The sequence below is a fragment of the Elephas maximus genome, chromosome 23 (assembly GCF_024166365.1).
Source record: "Elephas maximus indicus isolate mEleMax1 chromosome 23, mEleMax1 primary haplotype, whole genome shotgun sequence".
NCBI classification, from domain to species: Eukaryota; Metazoa; Chordata; class Mammalia; order Proboscidea; family Elephantidae; genus Elephas; species Elephas maximus.
The window spans coordinates 41,752,736-41,771,334 of record NC_064841.1 but is presented as its reverse complement, the minus strand read 5'-3'; positions in this window follow the sequence as shown (position 1 = coordinate 41,771,334).

Genomic DNA, 18,599 nt, shown 5'->3' with positions numbered 1-18,599 from the left:
ACTAAGCCTTCTATTAGCCCTGAACCTAACCTTAGACCTAATCCTAATCCTAACCGTAGACCTATCCTAACCCTAAACCTAACTCTAACCTTGATCCTAAATGGAACACTAACACTAACTCTAATTCTAAACCTGAACCTAAATCTTACCCTACACCTAACCCTAAACCTAAAACTAACCCTAATACTTAGCCTAAACCAAACCTTTACTCTAAACCTAACAATAACCACTAACCCTAACTCTAACCCTAACCCTAACACGAACCCTCACCCTTAACCAAAATTTCACCCGAACCATAACCCTAAACCTACCCTAACTTCATTCAAACACTAACCCTAACCAAAAGTAACACTAACACTAAACCTCATCCTAACTCTTAACCTAAACCTAACCCTAACAATGACCCGATCCTGAACCCTAACCCTAAAACTAAAAAAAAAAACTAAACATAACACTAAATCTCCCCCAACCCTGACCCTAACCCTAATCCTAACCATAAACCTAACCCAAACCCGAACCTTAACCCTAACCCTGACCCTAACTCTAACCCTACTCTTAACCCTAAAACTTTCCCTACAAACTCAGCTGAAATGGAAACCTAGCACTCTCACCCTAATATCTAAACCTAACCCCAACCCTTAACCTAACCCTGTCACTAACCTAAACCTAGCCCTAAAGCTAACCATGACTTAACCCTAACACTTACCCTAACCCTAACTCTAAACCTAACCTTCACCCTAAACTTAATCCTAACCTTAACCCTGACCCTAACCCTAACCCCTAACCCTAACACTAAGATCAACCCACACCCTTAACTTAAACTTCACCCTGACCCTAACCCTAAACCAAACACTAACACTAACCCTAAACCAAACCGTAAACCTGACCCTAAATTAATCCAAACACCTAACCCTAACCCTAAGACTAAACCTAACCATAAAAAAGTTTTTTTAACCTAACCCTAACCTTAAGCCAAACACCAAACCCTAACCCTAACCCTCATCCTTAACCTAAACTTCACCCTAAACCTAAGCCTAAGCATGACCCTAAACCTAACCCTAAACTATCCCCTAACTCTAGCCCTAAGCCTAAACCTAACCCTAATTCTAACCCTAACCGTAACACCCTAAAACGTCAGCTTAACTGTAAACATAACACTAACAATCACACGAACACCTAACACTTTCCCTAACCCTAACCCTATTCCTCATCCTAGCCCTAACCCAGACCTAAACCTAACACTTACTCTAACCCTAATCTTTACTCTAACCTTAACTCTACCCTAACCCTAACCCTAAACCTAACAATAGCTCTAAACCTGACCCTAACCCTAACCCTAATCCCTAGCGCTAACTCTAACTCTAAACCTAACGCTACCCCTAACCTACCCCTACCCTTTACCGTAAACCTAGCCTTATGCCTAACCTTACCACTACCCTAACCCTAACCCTATACCTAACCCTAACACTGACCTTAACCCTACTCTGACCTTAACCCTACTCTATCCTTAACCCTAACCCTGACTATTAACTGAAACTTCACCCTAACCCTAAGCCTAACTCTAACTCTAACCGTAAGCATAACAATTATCCTAAACCCTCACTTTAACTGTAAACCTAACCCTAACCCCTAACCGTATCCGCAACCCTAAACCTAACGCTATCCCTAAACTTATCCCTAACCCTAAACCAAACACGAACGGTAACCCTAATCTAGCACTAACCCTAACATTAACCCTAAACTTAACCCCAGCCTAACCATAAACCATACCCTGACACCATAAACCTAACCTCTGACACTAAGTATAATCCTCACCGTAATCCTAACCCTTATCTTAACCCTCACCCTGAACCTAAACTTCTCTCTGACCCTAAACGAAAACCTAACACTAACCCTAAATGTAAGTCCTAACCCTAACCTGAACACTAAAACTAACCTTAACACTAACCTGAACACAAACCCAAACTCTAGACCTAAACCTAAGAATAACCCTCACCCCATCGTAAACTTCATCCAAACCCTAAGCCTAACCTTACCCTAAAGCTAAACCTAAAACAAACCCTAACCTTAAACCAAACACTAACCATAACGCTACTCCACCTGTAACCCTAAAACTAAGCCTTATATTAGCCCTGAACCTAACCTTAGACCTAATCCTAATCCTAACCGTAGACCTATCCTAACCCTAAACCTAACTCTAACCTTGATCCTAAATAGAACACTAACACTAACTCTAATTCTAAACCTGAACCTAAATCTTACCCTACACCTAACCCTAAACCTAAAACTAACCCTAATACTTAGCCTAAACCAAACCTTTACTCTAAACCTAACAATAACCACTAACCCTAACTCTAACCCTAACCCTAACACGAACCCTCACCCTTAACCAAAATTTCACCCGAACCATAACCCTAAACCTACCCTAACTTCATTCAAACACTAACCCTAACCAAAAGTAACACTAACACTAAACCTCATCCTAACTCTTAACCTAAACCTAACCCTAACAATGACCCGATCCTGAACCCTAACCCTAAAACTAAAAAAAAAAACTAAACATAACACTAAATCTCCCCCAACCCTGACCCTAACCCTAATCCTAACCATAAACCTAACCCAAACCCGAACCTTAACCCTAACCCTGACCCTAACTCTAACCCTACTCTTAACCCTAAAACTTTCCCTACAAACTCAGCTGAAATGGAAACCTAGCACTAACTCTCACCCTAATATCTAAACCTAAAACAAACCCTTAACCTAACCCTGTCACTAACCTAAACCTAGCCCTAAAGCTAACCATGACTTAACCCTAACACTTACCCTAACCCTAACTCTAAACCTAACCTTCACCCTAAACTTAATCCTAACCTTAACCCTGACCCTAACCCTAACCCCTAACCCTAACACTAAGATCAACCCACACCCTTAACTTAAACTTCACCCTGACCCTAACCCTAAACCAAACACTAACACTAACCCTAAACCTAACCGTAAACCTGACCCTAAATTAATCCAAACACCTAACCCTAACCCTAAGACTAAACCTAACCATAAAAAGTTTTTTTAACCTAACCCTAACCTTAAGCCAAACACCAAACCCTAACCCTAACCCTCATCCTTAACCTAAACTTCACCCTAAACCTAAGCCTAAGCATGACCCTAAAACTAAACCTAACCCTAAACTATCCCCTAACTCTAGCCCTAAGCCTAAACCTAACCCTAATTCTAACCCTAACCGTAACACCCTAAAACGTCAGCTTAACTGTAAACATAACACTAACAATCACACGAACACCTAACACTTTCCCTAACCCTAACCCTATTCCTCATCCTAGCCCTAACCCAGACCTAAACCTAACACTTACTCTAACCCTAATCTTTACTCTAACCTTAACTCTACCCTAACCCTAACCCTAAACCTAACAATAGCTCTAAACCTGACCCTAACCCTAATCCCTAGCGCTAACTCTAACTCTAAACCTAACCCTACCCCTAACCGACCCCTACCCTTTACCGTAAACCTAGCCTTATGCCTAACCTTACCACTACCCTAACCCTAACCCTATACCTAACCCTAACACTGACCTTAACCCTACTCTGACCTTAACCCTACTCTATCCTTAACCCTAACCCTGACTATTAACTGAAACTTCACCCTAACCCTAAGCCTAACTCTAACTCTAACCGTAAGCATAACAATTATCCTAAACCCTCACTTTAACTGTAAACCTAACCCTAACCCTTAACCGTATCCCCAACCCTAAACCTAACGCTATCCCCAAACTTATCCCTAACCCTAAACCAAACACGAACGGTAACCCTAATCTAGCACTAACCCTAACATTAACCCTAAACTTAACCCCACCCTAACCATAAACCATACCCTAGCACCATAAACCTAACCTCTGACACTAAGTATAATCCTCACCGTAATCCTAACCCTTATCTTAACCCTCACCCTGAACCTAAACTTCTCTCTGACCCTAAACCAAAACCTAACACTAACCCTAAACGTAAGTCCTAACCCTAACCTGAACACTAAAACTAACCTTAACACTAACCTGAACACAAACCCAAACTCTAGACCTAAACCTAAGAATAACCCTCACCCCATCGTAAACTTCATCCAAACCCTAAGCCTAACCTTACCCTAAAGCTAAACCTAAAACAAACCCTAACCTTAAACCAAACACTAACCATAACGCTACTCCACCTGTAACCCTAAAACTAAGCCTTATATTAGCCCTGAACCTAACCTTAGACCTAATCCTAATCCTAACCGTAGACCTATCCTAACCCTAAACCTAACTCTAACCTTGATCCTAAATAGAACACTAACACTAACTCTAATTCTAAACCTGAACCTAAATCTTACCCTACACCTAACCCTAAACCTAAAACTAACCCTAATACTTAGCCTAAACCAAACCTTTACTCTAAACCTAACAATAACCACTAACCCTAACTCTAACCCTAACCCTAACACGAACCCTCACCCTTAACCAAAATTTCACCCGAACCATAACCCTAAACCTACCCTAACTTCATTCAAACACTAACCTTAACCAAAAGTAACACTAACACTAAACCTCATCCTAACTCTTAACCTAAACCTAACCCTAACAATGACCCGATCCTGAACCCTAACCCTAAAACTAAAAAAAAAAACTAAACATAACACTAAATCTCCCCCAACCCTGACCCTAACCCTAATCCTAACCATAAACCTAACCCAAACCCGAACCTTAACCCTAACCCTGACCCTAACTCTAACCCTACTCTTAACCCTAAAACTTTCCCTACAAACTCAGCTGAAATGGAAACCTAGCACTAACTCTCACCCTAATATCTAAACCTAACCCCAACCCTTAACCTAACCCTGTCACTAACCTAAACCTAGCCCTAAAGCTAACCATGACTTAACCCTAACACTTACCCTAACCCTAACTCTAAACCTAACCTTCACCCTAAACTTAATCCTAACCTTAACCCTGACCCTAACCCTAACCCCTAACCCTAACACTAAGATCAACCCACACCCTTAACTTAAACTTCACCCTGACCCTAACCCTAAACCAAACACTAACACTAACCCTAAACCTAACCGTAAACCTGACCCTAAATTAATCCAAACACCTAACCCTAACCCTAAGACTAAACCTAACCATAAAAAGTTTTTTTAACCTAACCCTAACCTTAAGCCAAACACCAAACCCTAACCCTAACCCTCATCCTTAACCTAAACTTCACCCTAAACCTAAGCCTAAGCATGACCCTAAAACTAAACCTAACCCTAAACTATCCCCTAACTCTAGCCCTAAGCCTAAACCTAACCCTAATTCTAACCCTAACCGTAACACCCTAAAACGTCAGCTTAACTGTAAACATAACACTAACAATCACACGAACACCTAACACTTTCCCTAACCCTAACCCTATTCCTCATCCTAGCCCTAACCCAGACCTAAACCTAACACTTACTCTAACCCTAATCTTTACTCTAACCTTAACTCTACCCTAACCCTAACCCTAAACCTAACAATAGCTCTAAACCTGACCCTAACCCTAATCCCTAGCGCTAACTCTAACTCTAAACCTAACCCTACCCCTAACCGACCCCTACCCTTTACCGTAAACCTAGCCTTATGCCTAACCTTACCACTACCCTAACCCTAACCCTATACCTAACCCTAACACTGATCTTAACCCTACTCTGACCTTAACCCTACTCTATCCTTAACCCTAACCCTGACTATTAACTGAAACTTCACCCTAACCCTAAGCCTAACTCTAACTCTAACCGTAAGCATAACAATTATCCTAAACCCTCACTTTAACTGTAAACCTAACCCTAACCCCTAACCGTATCCCCAACCCTAAACCTAACGCTATCCCTAAACTTATCCCTAACCCTAAACCAAACACGAACGGTAACCCTAATCTAGCACTAACCCTAACATTAACCCTAAACTTAACCCCACCCTAACCATAAACCATACCCTAACACCATAAACCTAACCTCTGACACTAAGTATAATCCTCACCGTAATCCTAACCCTTATCTTAACCCTCACCCTGAACCTAAACTTCTCTCTGACCCTAAACCAAAACCTAACACTAACCCTAAACGTAAGTCCTAACCCTAACCTGAACACTAAAACTAACCTTAACACTAACCTGAACACAAACCCAAACTCTAGACCTAAACCTAAGAATAACCCTCACCCCATCGTAAACTTCATCCAAACCCTAAGCCTAACCTTACCCTAAAGCTAAACCTAAAACAAACCCTAACCTTAAACCAAACACTAACCATAACGCTACTCCACCTGTAACCCTAAAACTAAGCCTTCTATTAGCCCTGAACCTAACCTTAGACCTAATCCTAATCCTAACCGTAGACCTATCCTAACCCTAAACCTAACTCTAACCTTGATCCTAAATGGAACACTAACACTAACTCTAATTCTAAACCTGAACCTAAATCTTACCCTACACCTAACCCTAAACCTAAAACTAACCCTAATACTTAGCCTAAACCAAACCTTTACTCTAAACCTAACAATAACCACTAACCCTAACTCTAACCCTAACCCTAACACGAACCCTCACCCTTAACCAAAATTTCACCCGAACCATAACCCTAAACCTACCCTAACTTCATTCAAACACTAACCCTAACCAAAAGTAACACTAACACTAAACCTCATCCTAACTCTTAACCTAAACCTAACCCTAACAATGACCCGATCCTGAACCCTAACCCTAAAACTAAAAAAAAAAACTAAACATAACACTAAATCTCCCCCAACCCTGACCCTAACCCTAATCCTAACCATAAACCTAACCCAAACCCGAACCTTAACCCTAACCCTGACCCTAACTCTAACCCTACTCTTAACCCTAAAACTTTCCCTACAAACTCAGCTGAAATGGAAACCTAGCACTCTCACCCTAATATCTAAACCTAACCCCAACCCTTAACCTAACCCTGTCACTAACCTAAACCTAGCCCTAAAGCTAACCATGACTTAACCCTAACACTTACCCTAACCCTAACTCTAAACCTAACCTTCACCCTAAACTTAATCCTAACCTTAACCCTGACCCTAACCCTAACCCCTAACCCTAACACTAAGATCAACCCACACCCTTAACTTAAACTTCACCCTGACCCTAACCCTAAACCAAACACTAACACTAACCCTAAACCAAACCGTAAACCTGACCCTAAATTAATCCAAACACCTAACCCTAACCCTAAGACTAAACCTAACCATAAAAAAGTTTTTTTAACCTAACCCTAACCTTAAGCCAAACACCAAACCCTAACCCTAACCCTCATCCTTAACCTAAACTTCACCCTAAACCTAAGCCTAAGCATGACCCTAAAACTAAACCTAACCCTAAACTATCCCCTAACTCTAGCCCTAAGCCTAAACCTAACCCTAATTCTAACCCTAACCGTAACACCCTAAAACGTCAGCTTAACTGTAAACATAACACTAACAATCACACGAACACCTAACACTTTCCCTAACCCTAACCCTAGTCCTCATCCTAGCCCTAACCCAGACCTAAACCTAACACTTACTCTAACCCTAATCTTTACTCTAACCTTAACTCTACCCTAACCCTAACCCTAAACCTAACAATAGCTCTAAACCTGACCCTAACCCTAACCCTAATCCCTAGCGCTAACTCTAACTCTAAACCTAACCCTACCCCTAACCGACCCCTACCCTTTACCGTAAACCTAGCCTTATGCCTAACCTTACCACTACCCTAACCCTAACCCTATACCTAACCCTAACACTGACCTTAACCCTACTCTGACCTTAACCCTACTCTATCCTTAACCCTAACCCTGACTATTAACTGAAACTTCACCCTAACCCTAAGCCTAACTCTAACTCTAACCGTAAGCATAACAATTATCCTAAACCCTCACTTTAACTGTAAACCTAACCCTAACCCCTAACCGTATCCCCAACCCTAAACCTAACGCTATCCCTAAACTTATCCCTAACCCTAAACCAAACACGAACGGTAACCCTAATCTAGCACTAACCCTAACATTAACCCTAAACTTAACCCCACCCTAACCATAAACCATACCCTAACACCATAAACCTAACCTCTGACACTAAGTATAATCCTCACCGTAATCCTAACCCTTATCTTAACCCTCACCCTGAACCTAAACTTCTCTCTGACCCTAAACCAAAACCTAACACTAACCCTAAACGTAAGTCCTAACCCTAACCTGAACACTAAAACTAACCTTAACACTAACCTGAACACAAACCCAAACTCTAGACCTAAACCTAAGAATAACCCTCACCCCATCGTAAACTTCATCCAAACCCTAAGCCTAACCTTACCCTAAAGCTAAACCTAAAACAAACCCTAACCTTAAACCAAACACTAACCATAACGCTACTCCACCTGTAACCCTAAAACTAAGCCTTATATTAGCCCTGAACCTAACCTTAGACCTAATCCTAATCCTAACCGTAGACCTATCCTAACCCTAAACCTAACTCTAACCTTGATCCTAAATAGAACACTAACACTAACTCTAATTCTAAACCTGAACCTAAATCTTACCCTACACCTAACCCTAAACCTAAAACTAACCCTAATACTTAGCCTAAACCAAACCTTTACTCTAAACCTAACAATAACCACTAACCCTAACTCTAACCCTAACCCTAACACGAACCCTCACCCTTAACCAAAATTTCACCCGAACCATAACCCTAAACCTACCCTAACTTCATTCAAACACTAACCCTAACCAAAAGTAACACTAACACTAAACCTCATCCTAACTCTTAACCTAAACCTAACCCTAACAATGACCCGATCCTGAACCCTAACCCTAAAACTAAAAAAAAAAACTAAACATAACACTAAATCTCCCCCAACCCTGACCCTAACCCTAATCCTAACCATAAACCTAACCCAAACCCGAACCTTAACCCTAACCCTGACCCTAACTCTAACCCTACTCTTAACCCTAAAACTTTCCCTACAAACTCAGCTGAAATGGAAACCTAGCACTCTCACCCTAATATCTAAACCTAACCCCAACCCTTAACCTAACCCTGTCACTAACCTAAACCTAGCCCTAAAGCTAACCATGACTTAACCCTAACACTTACCCTAACCCTAACTCTAAACCTAACCTTCACCCTAAACTTAATCCTAACCTTAACCCTGACCCTAACCCCAACCCCTAACCCTAACACTAAGATCAACCCACACCCTTAACTTAAACTTCACCCTGACCCTAACCCTAAACCAAACACTAACACTAACCCTAAACCTAACCGTAAACCTGACCCTAAATTAATCCAAACACCTAACCCTAACCCTAAGACTAAACCTAACCATAAAAAAGTTTTTTTAACCTAACCCTAACCTTAAGCCAAACACCAAACCCTAACCCTAACCCTCATCCTTAACCTAAACTTCACCCTAAACCTAAGCCTAAGCATGACCCTAAAACTAAACCTAACCCTAAACTATCCCCTAACTCTAGCCCTAAGCCTAAACCTAACCCTAATTCTAACCCTAACCGTAACACCCTAAAACGTCAGCTTAACTGTAAACATAACACTAACAATCACACGAACACCTAACACTTTCCCTAACCCTAACCCTATTCCTCATCCTAGCCCTAACCCAGACCTAAACCTAACACTTACTCTAACCCTAATCTTTACTCTAACCTTAACTCTACCCTAACCCTAACCCTAAACCTAACAATAGCTCTAAACCTGACCCTAACCCTAACCCTAATCCCTAGCGCTAACTCTAACTCTAAACCTAACCCTACCCCTAACCGACCCCTACCCTTTACCGTAAACCTAGCCTTATGCCTAACCTTACCACTACCCTAACCCTAACCCTATACCTAACCCTAACACTGACCTTAACCCTACTCTGACCTTAACCCTACTCTATCCTTAACCCTAACCCTGACTATTAACTGAAACTTCACCCTAACCCTAAGCCTAACTCTAACTCTAACCGTAAGCATAACAATTATCCTAAACCCTCACTTTAACTGTAAACCTAACCCTAACCCTTAACCGTATCCCCAACCCTAAACCTAACACTATCCCCAAACTTATCCCTAACCCTAATATGTACAGTAACCCTAATATTAACCCTAAACTTAACCCTACCATAACCATACACCTAACCCTAACACCCTAAACCTAACGTCTAAAAAAAACTATCTGTAATCCTAACCGTTATCCTGACCCTCACCCTTATCCCAAACTTCACACTAACCCTAAACCTAACCTAACGCTAACCCTAAACATAACGCCTGACCCTAACCCGAACCCTAAAACGAACCTTAACAGTAACCGGAACACAAACCCAAACTCTAGCCCTAACCATGAAAATAACCCTAACCCTTTCCTAAACTTCATCCAAACCCTAACCCTAACCTTAACTGTAAACCTACACCTAACCCAAAACAGAACCTTAAACCTAACTCTAACAAGAATGCTAGTTCATCTGTAACCCTAAACCTAAGCCTTACAATAGCCCTGAAACTGAGCCTAAACTGAATCCTAATCCTAACCCTAGACCTAATCCTAACCCTAACCCTAAATAGAACACTCACTCTAACAAAACCTGAACGTAAACCTAAATCTTACCCTACGCCTAACCCTAATCCTAACCCTAAACATAACCCTAACTCTACCCCTAATCATAACACTTACCCTAAGCCCTCACCTGAACTGTAAAACTAACCGTAACCCTCACCCTAACCCCTAATCATATCCCATAACCCTAACCCTAATGCTATCCCTAACCCTAACCCTAACACTACCCTGAAAGCCCTGATCCCAAAAGATAACCCTAACCCTAACCCAAAACCGAACCCCTAACACCAAAGCCTAACACAAACCTTAACCCTAACACTCACACTAACCCTAAAGCTCATCATAAACCTAACCCTAACGCTAACCCTAAAGCAAACCTAACCATGACCAGAACCACAATGCCTAACGGGAATCCTCAACCAAACCCTAACCCTAAACTACACCTCTAACCCCTAACACTTTACCAGAACCATAATCCTAACCCTACCCAAACCTAACCCTAAAACTAAACCTCACCGAAACCAAAACGCCTAACACAAACCCTAACCCTAAGCGTAACACTAAACTTAACCCTAGCCTAAAATCTAACCCTAAACCTAGAACGAAACAGAACCCGTAAACTTAACCCTAACCCTAAACATAACCTTAACACTAACCTGAAAACTAACCCAAACCTTAGCCATAACCCTAACCTTAACCCTCAACCTATCTTAAAATTCACCCTATCCCTAATCTAAAGTTAATTCTAACTTTAACCCTAACCCTCGCCCTAAACCTAACTCTAACCTTAACCTTGGCCCACCTGTAACCCTAAAACTAACCCTTACAATAACTCTGACCCTAACCCTCGCCCTAAACCTAATCCTAATCTTAACCCTGACCATTACCCTAACCTAACCTTAACCCTAACTTTAACCCTACCATAAACTCAAACCTAACCCTAACCCCTAAGCCTAACTCTAACCCTCACCCTAAACCGAACCCTCACCCTTAACCAAAATTTCACCCTACCCATAACCGGAACCATGACGCTAACTCTAACTCTAACCCTAATCCTAACCCTGTGATTGACCCTACACCCTCAGCTTAACTGGAAACCTAGCAATAACCCACACACTAACATCTAAACCTAAAGCCTACCCTTAACCTAACCCTATCTCTAACCTTAACCTAGCCCTAAACCTAACCATGACTTAACCCTAACACTTACCCTAACCCTAAAACTAACCTTAACCCTAAAACTAATTCTAACCTTAACCCTAACCCTAACCCCTAACACTAACCCTAAGCTCAACCCTCACCCTTAACTTAAACGTCACTCTAACCCTAACCCTAAACCGAACCCTAAACCTAAAGCTAAACCTAAACCTGACCCTAACATTAACCCGAACAGCAAAACCAAACCCTAACACTAACACTAACCCTAACCCTAAATCGAAGCCTAACCTGATCCTAACCTTAACCCAAACACCTAACTCTAATATTTCCACTAACCCTAATCTTAACCTTAACCCTAAACCTAAGCCTAACCCTAAAACAAAAGCTAACCCTAAACTATCCCCTAACTCTAGCCCTAACCCTAAACCTAAAACTAATCCTAACCCTAACCCTGACCCTAACCCTTACACGAACCCTAAACTTAACACTAACCTTACCTCTACTCTAACACTAACCCTAACAATGACTCTAAACCTGACCCTAACCCTAACCCTAAACCCTAGCACTAACTCTAAATTTAAACCTAAAACTAACCCTAACCAAGCCCTACTCTTTACCGTAAACCTAGCCTTAACCCTAACCTTACTCCTACCCTAACCCTAACACTAATCCTAATCCTAACTCTAACCTTAACCCTAACCCTTACCCTAAGCCTCACTATTAACTGAAAATTCACCCTAACTCTAACCCCAACCATAACACTTACCCTAAACCCTCACCTTAACTCTAAACCTAACCCTAACCCCTAACCGTATCCCCAGCCCTAAACCTAACGCTATCCCTAAACTTATCCCTAACCCTAAACCAAACACGAACGGTAACCCTAATCTAGCACTAACCCTAACATTAACCCTAAACTTAACCCCAGCCTAACCATAAACCATACCCTAACACCATAAACCTAACCTCTGACAGTAAGTATAATCCTCACCGTAATCCTAACCCTTATCTTAACCCTCACCCTGAACCTAAACTTCTCTCTGACCCTAAACCAAAACCTAACACTAACCCTAAACGTAAGTCCTAACCCTAACCTGAACACTAAAACTAACCTTAACACTAACCTGAACACAAACCCAAACTCTAGACCTAAACCTAAGAATAACCCTCACCCCATCGTAAACTTCATCCAAACCCTAAGCCTAACCTTACCCTAAAGCTAAACCTAAAACAAACCCTAACCTTAAACCAAACACTAACCATAACGCTACTCCACCTGTAACCCTAAAACTAAGCCTTATATTAGCCCTGAACCTAACCTTAGACCTAATCCTAATCCTAACCGTAGACCTATCCTAACCCTAAACCTAACTCTAACCTTGATCCTAAATAGAACACTAACACTAACTCTAATTCTAAACCTGAACCTAAATCTTACCCTACACCTAACCCTAAACCTAAAACTAACCCTAATACTTAGCCTAAACCAAACCTTAACTCTAAACCTAACAATAACCACTCACCCTAACTCTAACCCTAACCCTAACACGAACCCTCACCCTTAACCAAAATTTCACCCGAACCATAACCCTAAACCTACCCTAACTTCATTCAAACACTAGCCCTAACCAAAAGTAACACTAACACTAAACCTCATCCTAACTCTAAACCTAAACCTAACCCTAACAATGACCCGATCCTGAACCCTAACCCTAAAACTAAAAAAAACTAAAGGTAACACTAAATCTCCCCCAACCCTGACCCTAACCCTAATCCTAACCATAAACCTAACCCAAACCCGAACCTTAACCCTAACCCTGACCCTAACTCTAACCCTACTCTTAACCCTAAAACTTTCCCTACAAACTCAGCTGAAATGGAAACCTAGCACTCTCACCCTAATATCTAAACCTAACCCCAACCCTTAACCTAACCCTGTCACTAACCTAAACCTAGCCCTAAAGCTAACCATGACTTAACCCTAACACTTACCCTAACCCTAACTCTAAACCTAACCTTCACCCTAAACTTAATCCTAACCTTAACCCTGACCCTAACCCCAACCCCTAACCCTAACACTAAGATCAACCCACACCCTTAACTTAAACTTCACCCTGACCCTAACCCTAAACCAAACACTAACACTAACCCTAAACCTAACCGTAAACCTGACCCTAAATTAATCCAAACACCTAACCCTAACCCTAAGACTAAACCTAACCATAAAAAAGTTTTTTTAACCTAACCCTAACCTTAAGCCAAACACCAAACCCTAACCCTAACCCTCATCCTTAACCTAAACTTCACCCTAAACCTAAGCCTAAGCATGACCCTAAAACTAAACCTAACCCTAAACTATCCCCTAACTCTAGCCCTAAGCCTAAACCTAACCCTAATTCTAACCCTAACCGTAACACCCTAAAACGTCAGCTTAACTGTAAACATAACACTAACAATCACACGAACACCTAACACTTTCCCTAACCCTAACCCTATTCCTCATCCTAGCCCTAACCCAGACCTAAACCTAACACTTACTCTAACCCTAATCTTTACTCTAACCTTAACTCTACCCTAACCCTAACCCTAAACCTAACAATAGCTCTAAACCTGACCCTAACCCTAACCCTAATCCCTAGCGCTAACTCTAACTCTAAACCTAACCCTACCCCTAACCGACCCCTACCCTTTACCGTAAACCTAGCCTTATGCCTAACCTTACCACTACCCTAACCCTAACCCTATACCTAACCCTAACACTGACCTTAACCCTACTCTGACCTTAACCCTACTCTATCCTTAACCCTAACCCTGACTATTAACTGAAACTTCACCCTAACCCTAAGCCTAACTCTAACTCTAACCGTAAGCATAACAATTATCCTAAACCCTCACTTTAACTGTAAACCTAACCCTAACCCTTAACCGTATCCCCAACCCTAAACCTAACACTATCCCCAAACTTATCCCTAACCCTAATATGTACAGTAACCCTAATATTAACCCTAAACTTAACCCTACCATAACCATACACCTAACCCTAACACCCTAAACCTAACGTCTAAAAAAAACTATCTGTAATCCTAACCGTTATCCTGACCCTCACCCTTATCCCAAACTTCACACTAACCCTAAACCTAACCTAACGCTAACCCTAAACATAACGCCTGACCCTAACCCGAACCCTAAAACGAACCTTAACAGTAACCGGAACACAAACCCAAACTCTAGCCCTAACCATGAAAATAACCCTAACCCTTTCCTAAACTTCATCCAAACCCTAACCCTAACCTTAACTGTAAACCTACACCTAACCCAAAACAGAACCTTAAACCTAACTCTAACAAGAATGCTAGTTCATCTGTAACCCTAAACCTAAGCCTTACAATAGCCCTGAAACTGAGCCTAAACTGAATCCTAATCCTAACCCTAGACCTAATCCTAACCCTAACCCTAAATAGAACACTCACTCTAACAAAACCTGAACGTAAACCTAAATCTTACCCTACGCCTAACCCTAATCCTAACCCTAAACATAACCCTAACTCTACCCCTAATCATAACACTTACCCTAAGCCCTCACCTGAACTGTAAAACTAACCGTAACCCTCACCCTAACCCCTAATCATATCCCATAACCCTAACCCTAATGCTATCCCTAACCCTAACCCTAACACTACCCTGAAAGCCCTGATCCCAAAAGATAACCCTAACCCTAACCCAAAACCGAACCCCTAACACCAAAGCCTAACACAAACCTTAACCCTAACACTCACACTAACCCTAAAGCTCATCATAAACCTAACCCTAACGCTAACCCTAAAGCAAACCTAACCATGACCAGAACCACAATGCCTAACGGGAATCCTCAACCAAACCCTAACCCTAAACTACACCTCTAACCCCTAACACTTTACCAGAACCATAATCCTAACCCTACCCAAACCTAACCCTAAAACTAAACCTCACCAAAACCAAAACGCCTAACACAAACCCTAACCCTAAGCGTAACACTAAACTTAACCCTAGCCTAAAATCTAACCCTAAACCTAGAACGAAACAGAACCCGTAAACTTAACCCTAACCCTAAACATAACCTTAACACTAACCTGAAAACTAACCCAAACCTTAGCCATAACCCTAACCTTAACCCTCAACCTATCTTAAAATTCACCCTATCCCTAATCTAAAGTTAATTCTAACTTTAACCCTAACCCTCGCCCTAAACCTAACTCTAACCTTAACCTTGGCCCACCTGTAACCCTAAAACTAACCCTTACAATAACTCTGACCCTAACCCTCGCCCTAAACCTAATCCTAATCTTAACCCTGACCATTACCCTAACCTAACCTTAACCCTAACTTTAACCCTACCATAAACTCAAACCTAACCCTAACCCCTAAGCCTAACTCTAACCCTCACCCTAAACCGAACCCTCACCCTTAACCAAAATTTCACCCTACCCATAACCGGAACCATGACGCTAACTCTAACTCTAACCCTAATCCTAACCCTGTGATTGACCCTACACCCTCAGCTTAACTGGAAACCTAGCAATAACCCACACACTAACATCTAAACCTAAAGCCTACCCTTAACCTAACCCTATCTCTAACCTTAACCTAGCCCTAAACCTAACCATGACTTAACCCTAACACTTACCCTAACCCTAAAACTAACCTTAACCCTAAAACTAATTCTAACCTTAACCCTAACCCTAACCCCTAACACTAACCCTAAGCTCAACCCTCACCCTTAACTTAAACGTCACTCTAACCCTAACCCTAAACCGAACCCTAAACCTAAAGCTAAACCTAAACCTGACCCTAACATTAACCCGAACAGCAAAACCAAACCCTAACACTAACACTAACCCTAACCCTAAATCGAAGCCTAACCTGATCCTAACCTTAACCCAAACACCTAACTCTAATATTTCCACTAACCCTAATCTTAACCTTAACCCTAAACCTAAGCCTAACCCTAAAACAAAAGCTAACCCTAAACTATCCCCTAACTCTAGCCCTAACCCTAAACCTAAAACTAATCCTAACCCTAACCCTGACCCTAACCCTTACACGAACCCTAAACTTAACACTAACCTTACCTCTACTCTAACACTAACCCTAACAATGACTCTAAACCTGACCCTAACCCTAACCCTAAACCCTAGCACTAACTCTAAATTTAAACCTAAAACTAACCCTAACCAAGCCCTACTCTTTACCGTAAACCTAGCCTTAACCCTAACCTTACTCCTACCCTAACCCTAACACTAATCCTAATCCTAACTCTAACCTTAACCCTAACCCTTACCCTAAGCCTCACTATTAACTGAAAATTCACCCTAACTCTAACCCCAACCATAACACTTACCCTAAACCCTCACCTTAACTCTAAACCTAACCCTAACCCCTAACCGTATCCCCAGCCCTAAACCTAACGCTATCCCTAAACTTATCCCTAACCCTAAACCAAACACGAACGGTAACCCTAATCTAGCACTAACCCTAACATTAACCCTAAACTTAACCCCAGCCTAACCATAAACCATACCCTAACACCATAAACCTAACCTCTGACAGTAAGTATAATCCTCACCGTAATCCTAACCCTTATCTTAACCCTCACCCTGAACCTAAACTTCTCTCTGACCCTAAACCAAAACCTAACACTAACCCTAAACGTAAGTCCTAACCCTAACCTGAACACTAAAACTAACCTTAACACTAACCTGAACACAAACCCAAACTCTAGACCTAAACCTAAGAATAACCCTCACCCCATCGTAAACTTCATCCAAACCCTAAGCCTAACCTTACCCTAAAGCTAAACCTAAAACAAACCCTAACCTTAAACCAAACACTAACCATAACGCTACTCCACCTGTAACCCTAAAACTAAGCCTTATATTAGCCCTGAACCTAACCTTAGACCTAATCCTAATCCTAACCGTAGACCTATCCTAACCCTAAACCTAACTCTAACCTTGATCCTAAATAGAACACTAACACTAACTCTAATTCTAAACCTGAACCTAAATCTTACCCTACACCTAACCCTAAACCTAAAACTAACCCTAATACTTAGCCTAAACCAAACCTTAACTCTAAACCTAACAATAACCACTCACCCTAACTCTAACCCTAACCCTAACACGAACCCTCACCCTTAACCAAAATTTCACCCGAACCATAACCCTAAACCTACCCTAACTTCATTCAAACACTAGCCCTAACCAAAAGTAACACTAACACTAAACCTCATCCTAACTCTAAACCTAAACCTAACCCTAACAATGACCCGATCCTGAACCCTAACCCTAAAACTAAAAAAAACTAAAGGTAACACTAAATCTCCCCCAACCCTGACCCTAACCCTAATCCTAACCATAAACCTAACCCAAACCCGAACCTTAACCCTAACCCTGACCCTAACTCTAACCCTACTCTTAACCCTAAAACTTTCCCTACAAACTCAGCTGAAATGGAAACCTAGCACTCTCACCCTAATATCTAAACCTAACCCCAACCCTTAACCTAACCCTGTCACTAACCTAAACCTAGCCCTAAAGCTAACCATGACTTAACCCTAACACTTACCCTAACCCTAACTCTAAACCTAACCTTCACCCTAAACTTAATCCTAACCTTAACCCTGACCCTAACCCCAACCCCTAACCCTAACACTAAGATCAACCCACACCCTTAACTTAAACTTCACCCTGACCCTAACCCTAAACCAAACACTAACACTAACCCTAAACCTAACCGTAAACCTGACCCTAAATTAATCCAAACACCTAACCC